The following is a 13,492-nucleotide window of genomic DNA, read 5'->3' as shown; positions in this document are numbered from 1 at the left end:
TCTTTTACCAGATCTATTGTGTTATATTCTCCTGCATTCCTTTCACATTTCCAAATACGTCAGTGTTTCCTTTCAAATGGTACCAATAAAAATGCATATCCCTGCTTCAGGGCCTGAGCTACAGGCAGTTTGATTTGAGTATGTCATTTTAGGCAAAAATGTAAGAAAAGGGGCAGATCCTTAAGAGGCTTTAAGGTTCTTGATAGCACCTTTTCATATAAGAGTGTAAATTAGAGCTTTGGAGAAGCCACCAGAGATCCTGCCTCATTGCATTCTCAGTAATTCATATCTTACACAGAATGTTTTTGTTGTTATAAAAATGGTTTTGTACAGTGATGGAGCCATCTCTCACTTTATGAACCTGATACAACATACATTAGCTACTTCTTGTACCCTGCTATCTCTATTAGTTTCTCAGTTGGTGCAGAGCATTGCTTGTTTTTATATCATGAGCAGGTGTTAATACTGTACACACCAATCCTTTGATTTCCCCAGAGAATTTCAGATGCTCTGGAACATTGATTGTTTTTACCATTGTATGGTAAAAAATGGGCTTTTCATAGGTGTAGACCAGGGATACTCAAGTACTATTTGAGAAGGTCCAGTCACAAAAAAATCCTAGGTGGCAAAGGTGTGGTTGGACATTGTAATTTATCGGCTTAGTAACAAACCACCACCTCGCAACACATGCGACCTCGAAGCCCGACCGAGTATTAACCCCGTTCTGGGTCCGGATCTGGTCCGTGGTCCGCTAGTCGAGTATGTAGGGTGTAGACCATGGGGTGGGTCTCAATAATATCTTTGTTTTTCCTGAAGTGTGTTCACTCCTTTACACAAATCGAAAAGCATTGGAGTGGTGGAGGCAAGGACTAGTGGGAGTTTCCACCATCTTATACCAGTTATTTCCTTTCAAATCAGTGAAGGGAAGTAAACAAGTGCACACTTTGGGAGGAAGGCGAGATGATTGGTACACATGACAAAGCTATGGAATTTCTTATAATATTAGTGAGAGAAACATTGGTTTACCTGGATTTCTGGGAAACTGAGTTTTAATGTGCCTTTCCTTTTGCTGGATGCACAATTGCATGGTACCAGTGCAAGCAAACTGCTGCTAGTGAATTGTCATGCCACATGATAAGCTACACAGGAAAATAGGAATACAGTGAATGTAAAACTCATGTTTCCCATTTTCCATCACAATTATTAGTTTGGAATTGGAAGAATAATATAATCAAAGATGGTTGTATATGTTGCGGAACAAAAGACCCCATCATAGAACTTATATCATATGCTTATAAAAACCCTCCGCAATGAAAGTATGATCACTTTCCTCCCATGCATGAGTCTGAGGCAAATTCAGCCAGGGTAGGGCCTTGTCTGCATGCACACGCAAAGGATACCAATCCCTTTCATCCCAATCAGACAAAGACATTTGGATCAATGATCTGTCCCTGGTTGTCTGATGCTCTAATCAACTTCTCCATGTGTCCTGTCTGGTCAACCTTCCATCCTAGCCATCTGAAAATCAAGCCTCAATCAATGAGCATTCATAAGTGGGATTGTGATATTTGACCAACGTAGGCGGAATCAATACAAGATCAACATGAGCCAAATCAAAAAGGCTCTCGGCCTGAAAATGGTTTCTTTCAGTCGCTCTTTGTCTGTGCCCAGAATTGTATTTTACAGTGACTGATTTGTAATCAATTTCTTATTCGATGTGAGCAGCATAGGCACTGCTCGTAGACCTGTTGGTCCTATTAGAGCCCTCTCCTCTTTAAAATATTCATGGCCCCTTAAAAGCTTTGTTTTTCTCTCTAGAAATAGACTGCAGTATTACTGCACTTCTAGCCACTTCCCGGTATTCCATTAGTATTTTCCCTGATAGGGCAAAGCCCTAATGTTTACAACATTTGTCTTTCTTCCACATTAGTGCCCGCGTAGGTCTTGGCGGCAAGCGACTGCAGAGGATTTGTTCATTGCAGTGCATACAAAAGTCACAGTTAAAATGGTGGGAAATAGATAATTAAGGCAAATGTGTAGTGGGGCTTACTGCTAGAATCCAGACATAATTATAACGTGTTATGATTGGGTTATTAGTGGTGAAATGGAATGTGCCTAAATGTCATTTTTATAAAACATGTCATTCACATATTTATAGACCACGCAGTCCCTGATTTCAATTTACCTTGAGTTAATGGGCATAAATACTTCCTTAGTGTAATCGTGATTTCCAATCATTTCAATATCACTATATAAAAAAAATCCCTTTTGGTAGTGACAATGTATATGGGGACAAATTCAGGTTCAGCCATTTCTATAAAATGAAGTATAATATCTGATTACTATATGGAAAGGGTTCTACATTGAACCCAAAAGAGTTTTACCTGGAACAAAAATGGGTTTACCTGGAACCAAAAAGGGTTCTTCAAAGGGTTCTCCAATGTGACAACCGAAAAATCGTTTTAGGTTCTACATAGCACCTTTTTTTCGAAGAGTGTACGGACCGACCAAATCAGAGCATGTAGTCCTTGATATCCAACATGACCCCTACTAATCTTTACACCCTTGGCAAGGAAATTAACCAATTGAACTTTTTCGTACTTAAATCACGAGATCAGTAGCTATGTTTCAATGAACTTCAATGAACTCAGTAATTTTTTTGTTGGCTTTAAATAAATAAAAATAAATAAAATAGATGCCACAATTACCTGCTAGGGGAGTTTCCATTTAACTATCTTGTTCCGATAACAATTGGACATAATGACATCACAGAAACCTACAGTGTTGAATAAAACAGTAGTGGATGAAGTGTTTCCATCACCCATTTAGGCAAATTGCACATTAATAAATTGGTGACAGCCTATATGCCTGCCCACCTATCTGTTTCATGTCTCAGGTAGCCCGCGAAAGCCCGCAAGGATAGAATGCAATAACTGACTAATATTTGCCATATTCTAATCATTTTCATGTGCCAACGTATCGCCACGGTTCGTGCCATGGTGATACTTGCATCAAAAACCAACCAGAAAAGCAAGGTGAAGCAATTCAAGCATTCTTGAAAGTCAGGATAATCCTTGTCCTGCAAAGAAACATTATTTTTATAGTTGAAAAAAAATCATTTTGCAAGCAGTAGGTAATCATCGGCAGTCATCATTTATTTGAAAAAAAACAACATTTCCATCATCATTTGACGCATGAAAGAAAAATCCATGCCTGTCGAACGGATAGAAATGATGTTGAACGGATCAAAATCATTCTCATATATCTTCCATTTTCATTACAGATGTCGCAAATATTTTATTTGCGACATTGCTATTGTTGTGTCTGGCAGACACGGACCATAGACCCAGTAGGCTCACATTAATGCCATGCTAATGTCATAGTAAGACAAGAAACAGACATCCAGGCCTCAAAAAGACTTAAGTGAAGTTGCAAATGCCAGATTAAGTTGATAGAGGGACAATTAGTACCAGGGGCTTGGGTTGCCTAGCAGCAATGATTGTTTTCAAATGTGAGAAGAAAAAAACCTGCTAGGGCTCTTTTGAGTTGGTCTCAGTTTAATTAGTACATTTGGAAATGGACAGCCTCTATCTGCACAGCGCTCTCTCGCTCTTATCTCATAGGAAGGACAGGATAAAAAATGACAGCCAATGCGTTGACTGAAGGTTCTCATTAGGCCTTTGGATAACACATGACCCCCGTCTACTTCCACCCCCCCCCCCTCCCCTCCTCCTCTGCTGCTCGGAAACCGAGTCGGGATTGGATTTGATTGAAATATGAGTGGAGAACAAAAGCTTGTCCAATCCAAGGGGGAAGTTTTGTGGATGGAAGCAGGGCAATCTCAGCAGCAGACAATTGACACCACCATAGACAATTAACAATGAGGTCCTGGCATTCCAGCCAAGTGCTCTCTGTCCTTCAGAAACACATTAATGTACCAGTATGATGAGATGTTTAGTTTGTGTTGTTGTTTTCATGTGATAACCAATGATGTCACTCATCCAGAGCAAGAATTCAATCATAGAACCAGTCCTATTGCTTTAGTTTTTGACTATTTGGATGTTGAGTAGTGATATAGCATATCCGTGTGATTTCAGTGTGCCCAGAAAGACAAAGACAAAGGTTTAAGATTAGCCTAGGATACCTTAAGGTAAGAGATGCTTAATTACAATACCCTAAGGAGTATTTGGTTATGAATGTCTTGTATGCGACTAGGGAATGGAGTCAATCAAACATGCATTGCATTAATGTGCAAATGCAGACAAAGTCCCATGTTTCCTGTGCGACAAAGATGCACTACTTTAATAAAACCAAAATACTGTAAGTTGTTTGGTCTCGCCCATGTAAGGTTGTTTTATTAATCAAATGCTTTTGCATATGTCTATAGGGGGAAATGTGCAAGATCTTCAGAGTCTCACCTTAATTGTGTATGTTTTCACACTGTTATTGAGTACTTTCTTTTATAAGATTTTCCCTCCAGGGAAATGAACAGTGAGTTAGTACTCGTGGTGCTCTCTGCGTTTATTTATATTCAAGAAATACAATTTCACGTCAACTATATGTATGCAGAGGAGGCAATTAAGGTTTCAGTGTTTCATCTCGCTTCAAAATCCAAAATTAAATGTTGTTTAGAAATAGAAATAGTCTCCGGCAAAAGTTCACTTGGAATAGTTTGCGCCAACATCGAGTCAACTGTCAATGTTACCCGTTGCTAGGTTTGTGGTGATATGGACTGAGTTCTCTTTGGAAATGAGTTTTTAAATGTTACTATCTCTCAACAAATTGTTTTGCTGAACTAACAAAAAAGCTCTACCCGTCGAGCTCTTTAACATATTGGAAGTCATTTAGTAAGTCTTCTTCTTTTTTATCATAGTACATCATCTCAAGTGCTGAATCTTTGTTTGAATATCCATATGTTTCATTCAGGAACCAAGTTTGATTTTTCCGATAGAAGACATCTGTTCCACTTTTGGAGGATCACTGATTTAAATTAGCATAAATGACTGGCCTTTCCTCTAAGAAGTATTTTTTATGTTGTTGGGGGAGACATTTAATGTAACAATTCAAACAGTCCATGAATACAAGAGACACGTCGTGATTTCCTATGTACAGTGAACGATAGATTACCTTTACAAAACAGGCAGCATCTTAATTTATAATCAGCGAATACGCGGAAAAATAACATATTTAGTCAACCACAACCTACAGTGTTCCGATGGCCTTCACAGTGTGGCTCACAACAAAACCCTTCCCTGTGGATGGTTCCCTGGTGGCCTGCTGTACGTCAGAAAAACATGTTTATGAAGCCATCATGGCATCTTTTCTCAGGAGACCTTCTATCTAAATGAGGTCTCTGTGCTTTTCAATTCTAGTGAGATGACAGTGGGATTTGCCTGCCTAAAACCTCAGAAGTAAGACCTCAGAAGCCCTGTGCGCGCTTTCTTTTTTAATGACTAGGCTTGGCACGGATGCAGCGACCTCCACGTGAGACACTGGGTGTGTCAGCCCCCCCCAGACAGATTATGAGGCTCAACCCCATAAACCTGCATTGTCACCGGCAGAAAGGCTCCTCATTAAATCCTGAACTGTGTATCATTACGTTTTCAAAGGCTATGGGTGTAAATCAACCCCCAGGGTCTGTCTGCATGCCAGTTTTGGTGCAATTTACCTACAGTATGTCTATGTATCTCAATGCTCCATTTTTAAATGTTTGTGTGGTTGCGCTACAGTGTTTAAAAGTGGCTAACAGTTCAATGCTAAAGAGCACTAACACTCCGAGTAGTCGAGGTTAAACGTTCCGGCTCAAATCCAGACAGATTATGAGGCTCATCTGCTGTATATCAAATGCAGGATCAGTTTGGTGCATGTGTAACTAAGAACAGCACACACAGACACATTTAAGAAAAGATAGAGATTGCAAAGTACCCTCTTGCCTTGAAATCATACAGCACAAGTATTTCTGTGTGATGGTGTTACTCAAATTCTGCTTCAAAAATGTCTGCCGCCTGCATTTGAAACAAAACCTCACACAAATGGAAAATGAAAATGTTCGCTTTTGGTCTTAAAATTATTTTGAAATGCAGTGACTATTGGGACAGTGACACATTTGTGTATTGCTTTGGCCCTATACTCAGCTTTATTTTGAGAGTATTTTCATCCATAACAGGTGGACCGTTTAGAAATGACAGCACTTTCTGTAGTCCCCCATTTTAGGAGCCAAAAGTATTGGGAAAATTCACACAATTCTTTAACCTTTATTTATTTATTTAACCTTTATTTTACTAGGCAAGTCAGTTAAGAACATCGTCTTTTTTTTACAAGGACGGCCTACCCCGGCCAAACCCTCACCTAACCTGGACAAATTGTGCACAGCCCTATGGGACTACCGATCACGGCCGGATGTGATACCTACCAGGATGGAACCAGGGTCTGTAGTAACGCCTCTAGCACTGTCATGCAGTGCCTTAGACCGCTGTGCCACTCGGGTGCCACTTATACTGTATGGTTATTAAAAAGTAAACTATTTGCTCCCATATTCATTTTAACAGACACTCTTATCCAGAGCGACTTAAAGTAAGTAGTGAGTGCATACATTTTCAAACCCACAACCCTGGCATTGTAAGTGCCATGCTCTACCAACTGAGCCACTCAGGACCACGCAATGAACACATGCAACAAATACACGCAATGAATACATCAAGCTTGTGACTACAAATGTGTTGTCTGTTTTTTTGGGGTTGTGTTTCAGATAATTTTGTTTCCAATAGAAATTAATGGTAAATAATGTATTGTGTAATTTCAGAGTCACTTTTACTGTAAATAAGAACCAAACAAAAATATAAACGCAACATATAACGTGTTGGTCCCATGTTTCATGAGCTGAAATAACAGAAAATGTTCCAGATATGTTCCATACACACAAAAAGCTTATTTCTCGATTTCTTTACATCCCTGTCAGTGAGGATGTCTCCTTTGCCAAGATAATCCATCCACCTGACAGGTGTGGCATATTAAGAAGCTGATTAAACAGCATGATCATTGCACAGGTGAACCTTGTCCTGGGGAGGGACAATAAAAGGTCCCTCTAAAATGTGCCGTTTTGTCACAAAACACAATGTCACAGATGACTCAAGTTTTGAGGGAGCATGCAATTGGCATGCTGACTGCAGGAATGTCAAGCAGAGCTGTTGCCAGAGATTGTAATGTTAATTTATTTATTTAACCTTTATTTTACTAGGCAAGTCAGTTAAGAACATCGTCTTTTTTTTACAAGAATTTACAAGAATTTGGCCTCACGACTGCAGACTATGTGCATGGAGTTGTGTGGGCGAGCGGTTTACTGATGTTATCGTTGTTATCGCCCCCTGATTGGGGTGAGGTTATGGTATGGCCAGACATAAGCTACAGACAACGAACACAATTGCATTTTATCAATGGCAATTTTCAACAGAAATACTGTGGCAAGATCCTGAGGCTCATTTCTTTTAACCTGTTTGTGATAGGGGGCAGCATTTTCACGTTTGGATGACAAGCGTGCCCAGAGTAAACTGCCTGCTACTAAGTCCCAGTTGCTAATATATGCATATTATTGGTATATTTGGATAGAAAACACTCTGAAGTTTTTTAAACTGTTTGAATGATGTCTGTGAGTATAACAGAACTCATATGACAGGCGAACACCTGAGAAAAATCCAACCAGGAAGTGGGAAATCTGACGTTTGTAGATTTTCAACTCTTGGCCTATCAAATACACAGTGTCTATGGGGTCAAATTGTACTTCCTAAGGCTTCCACTAGATGTCAACAGTCTTTAGAACCTTGTTTGATGCTTCTACTGTGAAGCATGCATTTCCTAAGGTTCATGAGGGCTGTTTGAGCCAGGTGTCTGGCAGAGTGCCATGAGCTTGTGACGCGCGTTCACGTGAGAGTTAGCTTGAGTTCAATTGCACTTCTGAAGACAAAGGAATTCTCCGGTTAGAACACATTTATGTTAAAAACATCGTAAAGATTGATTTTATACATCGTTTGCCATGTTTCTACGGACTGTAATGGAACTTTTTGACTTTTCGTCTGCTTGTGCATCATGAATTTGGATTACTGGGCTGAACGTGCGGACAAAAAGGAGGTATTTGGACATAAAGATTAACTTTATTGAAACAAATTAAACATTTATTGTGGAACTGGGATTCCTGGGAGTGCATTCTGATGAAGATCATCAAAGGTAAGTGAATATTTATAATGCTATTTATGACTTCTGTTGACTTCAACATGGCGGATATCTGTTTGGCTTGTTTTGGTCTCTGAGTACAGTACTCAGATTATTGCATGGTTTGCTTTTCCCGTAAAGTGTTTTTTAAATCTGACACAGTGGTTGCATTAAGGACAAGTATATCTTTAATTCTGTGAATAACAGTTGTATCTTTTATCATTGTTTAATATTAGTATTTCTGTAAATTGATGTGGCTCTCTGCAAAATCACCGGATGTTTTGGAAGCAAAACATTACTGAACGTAACGCGCCAATGTAAACTGAGATTTTTGGATATAAATATGCACTTTATCGAACAAAACATACATCTATTGTGTAACATGATGTCCTATAAGTGTCATCTGATGACGATTCTCAAAGGTTAGTGATTCATTTGATCTATATTTCTGCTTTTTGTGACTCCTCTCTTTGGCTGGAAAAATGGCTGTGTGTGTTTTTGTGACTTGGCTCTGACTTAACATAATCATATGTTGTGCTTTCGCTGTAAAGCCTTTTTGAAATCAGACATGATGAGTAGAATAACAAGAAGTTTAACTTTCATTTGCTGTATTTGTCTTGTTAATGTATGAAAGTTACCTATTTCTACCACATATTTTGGAATTTTGCGCGCTGCCTTTTCAGTGGAATGTTGTCGAGGGGTGCCTAGCCGTAAAAAGTTTTAAGGTATCTGTGACTAACAGGTAAATAAAGGATAAATAAAAATAAATAAATATAAGATGCATATCTATATAAATGTATTTCAATTGACTGATTTGCTCATATGAACTGCAACTCATTAAATTCCTAGAAATTGTTGTGTTTATAGTTTTGTTCAGTATACATTAATGTGGATGCTGCCATGATAATAGATCATCCCTAACAAATTGTGAATGTTGATGATTGAGAAAGTTACATACATATATCACCCCCAAAAAAAAAAAAAAAAAAAATACTAACCTCCCTTGTTATTGTAATGGTGAGAGCTAAGCATGTCTTGGGGGTATTATATTTGTGCAGTGCATTTCGGTTCTGAGAGGCCTGGGATTGAAGGAAAGTCAGTCAGTAATCACAGTGCCATATTAGTTTAGATGAACTTAGAATGAAGCTATGTCATGATTTGTAAAATACAAATAGTACCGAGGTCGTCAGAATTTTTACAAAAGGGGACATTTACACCCAAGGTTTATCAGCAATGAAATCAATCACTTTTAGTCACTCTCTGATGTACAGTTCATGATCTGAGCATTTAGTATGTTTCAGCAAAGTCACAGGAACATCTATGAGGGAATTTATGCATTGAGTAATGGAAGACCAGACATGGGACTTTTAGTAGGTTCTGAATTGCTGTTAACAGGAGGAAGATCAGTAGTGTTGAAAAATTGTACATGTAATTCAGTCATAAAGAGTATTCAGGTGAGCTTCCCAAACAGGGAAGCTTTTTTTGCTGTGATAATAGATTTAAATAGTAACCTAGGTAACATCGAGGGACATGATCCCATTTCTACTACTGGGACTCTAAGATCAATATTCTGTGTGTTGGAATGGAGCTATCAAGTTCAGTATAGATTTTCTTGTCTTTTATTGCTCTTCATTTGGCTTTTTCTGAGATCAAAAACAGCGCATAATGATAGGAATATCACTGGATGGCCTTTCTTATTATGGCAAAATAAAGACAGATGCTGTAGGATGACGTTGCAGATTTATTGCATAGCTTTGGGGACAGGGAATGGCCCGTTTGTCAAAAATGTATATGCTAAGGGAAATTTGCATTCAAATGATCTCATTTTTCTTTGTCTAGTCCTCTGCAGTCATGTACTAAAGAGTGACCTGTCTGTGTCGGACCTGGGTCATATGCATGTCTCCAGACTGTTATTCCATTGAGTTAAAGTCTAGGAATTAGCTTGGGGAGCTAATATGTTTCTTTAGGATACTGCTTCTTTCGGTCTCAGTCAAGGTTAGCCATCATGTGACGGTGAGTTAAATCCACTTAACCACCTCCGCTACTCTGGCCTAGACATGCTAGTGGAGTGTAAGGTTGAGTTGACAATCCATCACTTTCCCAACCATAAAGCGATGCTAAGGGCCTTAGACATGCTCTTCCCCCTCAGTCCATGCCAAAGCCTGCCATACACTTCCAGGAAGAAGATTACCAACTTTGACTGAGTCAGTACGATATCCCCTCTTTTTATATTCTTCAATTCTTAGAAGTAAAAACTCACTGTCATGTGTTGCATCAAAAGTTGAAAAAAAATCAGCAATGTTCTTTGGAAGGTAGCCTACCCACAGACAATATAATAACTTAATTTAGGAACGGGGAAGAGGAGTGTTTCATAGGATGTTTTTTTATTTTATTTTCCAGCCTTTTCTTTTGGAATGTAGTTAAAGTTGTGCAAACAAACAGTTTATGTAAGACTTGAACTTAAAATCAAATCAAATCAAATTTTATTTGTGACATGCTTCGTGAACAACAGGGAAATGCTTACTTACGGTCACTTCGCAAAAATGCAGAGAGAAAGAAAAAGTAATACCACATAATAATAAAAGTAATAATAAATACACAATGATGAACTTTAACTTGGGAATATACACAAGGTACCAGTACCAAGTTGATGTGGAGGGGTATGAGGTGATTGAGGTAGATATGTACACATAACTAGGAATAAAGTGACTCGGCAACAGGATTTATAATTAACAGTAGCAGCAGCGTTTGTGATGAGTAAAAAAAAAAAAGATTGCACAAAGGGTCAAGGCAGGTAGCTAATTTGGTTAAATATTTAACTAGCTATTTAGCAGCCTTACGGCTTGGGGGGTAAAAGTTGTTCAGGGTCCTGTTTCTTCCAGACTTGGCGCATCTGTACCGCTTGCTGTGCGAAAGCAGAGAGAACAGTCTATGACTTGGGTGGCTGGAGTCTGATAGTTTTTAGGGCCTTCCTCTGAAACCGCCTGGTATAGAGATCCTGGATGGCAGGGAGCTCGGCCCCGGTGATGTACTGGGCCGTACGCACTGCCCTCTGTAGCACCTTGCTGTCGGATGCCAAGCAAGTGTTTCTCCCTCATTGTTCAGAGCAAAAGCTTGAACCAATGCCTAAAGACTGGGCACATGTAGTGGAAGCCGTAGGGATCGTGAACTGGGTCATAAGTCTTTGTATGGTGGATATGCTTTCAATGGAAAAACAGGCATTTCAAAATAATAGCATTTCCTGGATGGATTTTCCTCAGTTTTCCGCCTGCCATATCAGTTCTGTTATACTCACAGACATCATTCTAACAGTTCTATCCACCTCTACCAATTACATATATATCGTAGCTTCTGGACCTGAGTAGCAGGCAGTTTACATTGGGCACACTTTTCATCCAAAATTCCGAATGCTGCCCACTACCCTAGTGAGGTTCAAGGTCTTACATCGGCTATGGAGAGAGTGATAACAGATTTGTCTTGAACAGCTGGTGGTCTCGTTCTTGTGTTGCTGTGTTGAATTGAATTGAATGGATATTGGACTGGGAGAGTTTGAGACTTTGAAAAGCTTAAAGTCCTTAGACGTTAGGTACAGTGCTACCCAAAGCTCTACTGTTCATCCAGAAGTCTTCAAGTGGGTATTTCAGAGGACCGCTGCATCAGAGTGTACCCACGCGTTCACCACTTTAACCACAGGGCAATCACAGTTGTATTCCCATTGTGTGAAACATATTGCTAGATTGAGGTTGGGAAAAAAAAAAGTTTTACCCCAAGCTATTCAGAACTCTACACATCCACACATCCACACATCGAGGTGCGAGGTCTCAATCAACACATCACAGGGCCAAATCAAATCATAAAGCACACAGTCAGATGATTCAGTGCATTCCGTGTGAGATGAAAAGCAATAAAGATGAACATTTCACTTCAGAGGTTCTGGCCTTGTTTACGCACCGTCTATCTCCTTCCATTTATGCTCTCCAGCAGGCCATCTAACCAGGCTAGGCCGCTCTCCCACGTTTAGGAACCACCTCACAGAAGCACGTCACATCAATTGTAAATGCACATTAAAAGCTTGGGCTGCATATACACCCGTGTGTCAATGCTGCTTATTGTACGTGTGAAGTGAAACATGACAGATGCCCCGCTGGTTTCACTCTAAGACAAATAAATAACCATTGTCTTTGATTGGTGCGTATATTTACTGCAGGCTAAGCATCAAAGCCTGCCCTTATTCTTTTCATGTTCATTTTGTACCTAAAATGGGCAATTATTCCATCAAACATGCGTGTAGAAAGTTGGAGGGCAGACACAAAACAATAATATGCCAAATTTGCCATTTAGACTTCTATTGGTGCTGTGGCCCTCTGATGTGCAGAATAATATGTTGACAGAATGGAAGTGTCATTATTTGATGTTCACTGAAAAATGCTGAAAATGCTGTGATTTTTTATGAATAATTTTGAAAGGCAACGAAGGGTATTCATTTAATTTATGCTTTGCTGGTATGTATGTGGTAATTGACTAGAGAATGAAGGGCTACTGTACAGTAAGTATATCTGCGAAATGTCATTAACAAGAAAGTGTCGTGGAAAAATCATACCATTGGTACTTTTGATAAATATGTTTTGGTACAAAATGACATTGCTTTGCCAAACTAGGAACAAACACAATTGTCCAAATGTCCTTTTTATTTGTCCGTGGTGAGAATACCTGCAGAGCTATCCATCTTAACACATTTCCTTTGTAATACCTGAGGTATTCTCACGAATTTATCAGCTTCAATTGCAAAAATAGTTTCCAGTTCTCTGTTTCTCTCTTCCTCTATCCCCCTCCCACTCATTTTCTTGATTTTATCCTCACTGAACAATTTGGAGAAATAAACCAAACAATTGCTGCCAAGATTGCTTGAAGCTGTGTCTTGAGTTGAGTGAGAGAGGGAGAAAAGGAAAGAGAGAGACAGAATGGTGTGTCTGAGTGGAGTTAGAGCGTTTTATTCTGCGGAAGTGTGCCGTAGTATAAAAACAAGAACCTCAAACTATGTACAGTACATCTACCCCCAAGCTTGATGACACAGAGAAATGCATTTAATTTGTGGACGCTGGCTACTTCCTCTACCAGGACATTTATCTCAAGGCACTGTAAAAGAAACTCTGATCGATATCGTATAGAGCACAGCACAAGCCCTTTGATTTGCCACTGTAATCGCCCTCAATAAGAAAAGCAACGTTGAGGAAAGAAAAAGAAAAGAAAAGTTGAAGATCCCTTTTAAATATAGAAAAATCAGAAT

General features: G+C 39.3%; 1 protein-coding gene across 3 annotated transcripts in view; it reads left to right on the top strand.

The window, feature by feature from the left end:
• LOC118363600 (follistatin-related protein 5-like) overlaps positions 1-13,492 on the top strand; it is a 172,845-nt gene that overhangs the window by 69,420 nt on the left and 89,933 nt on the right. The gene's annotated exons all lie outside the window — the stretch shown is intronic.

Source organism: Oncorhynchus keta, chromosome 30 (assembly GCF_023373465.1).
Source record: "Oncorhynchus keta strain PuntledgeMale-10-30-2019 chromosome 30, Oket_V2, whole genome shotgun sequence".
In the NCBI taxonomy this organism is placed as follows: Eukaryota; Metazoa; Chordata; class Actinopteri; order Salmoniformes; family Salmonidae; genus Oncorhynchus; species Oncorhynchus keta.
This window is presented reverse-complemented; position numbering and strand designations above follow the sequence as displayed.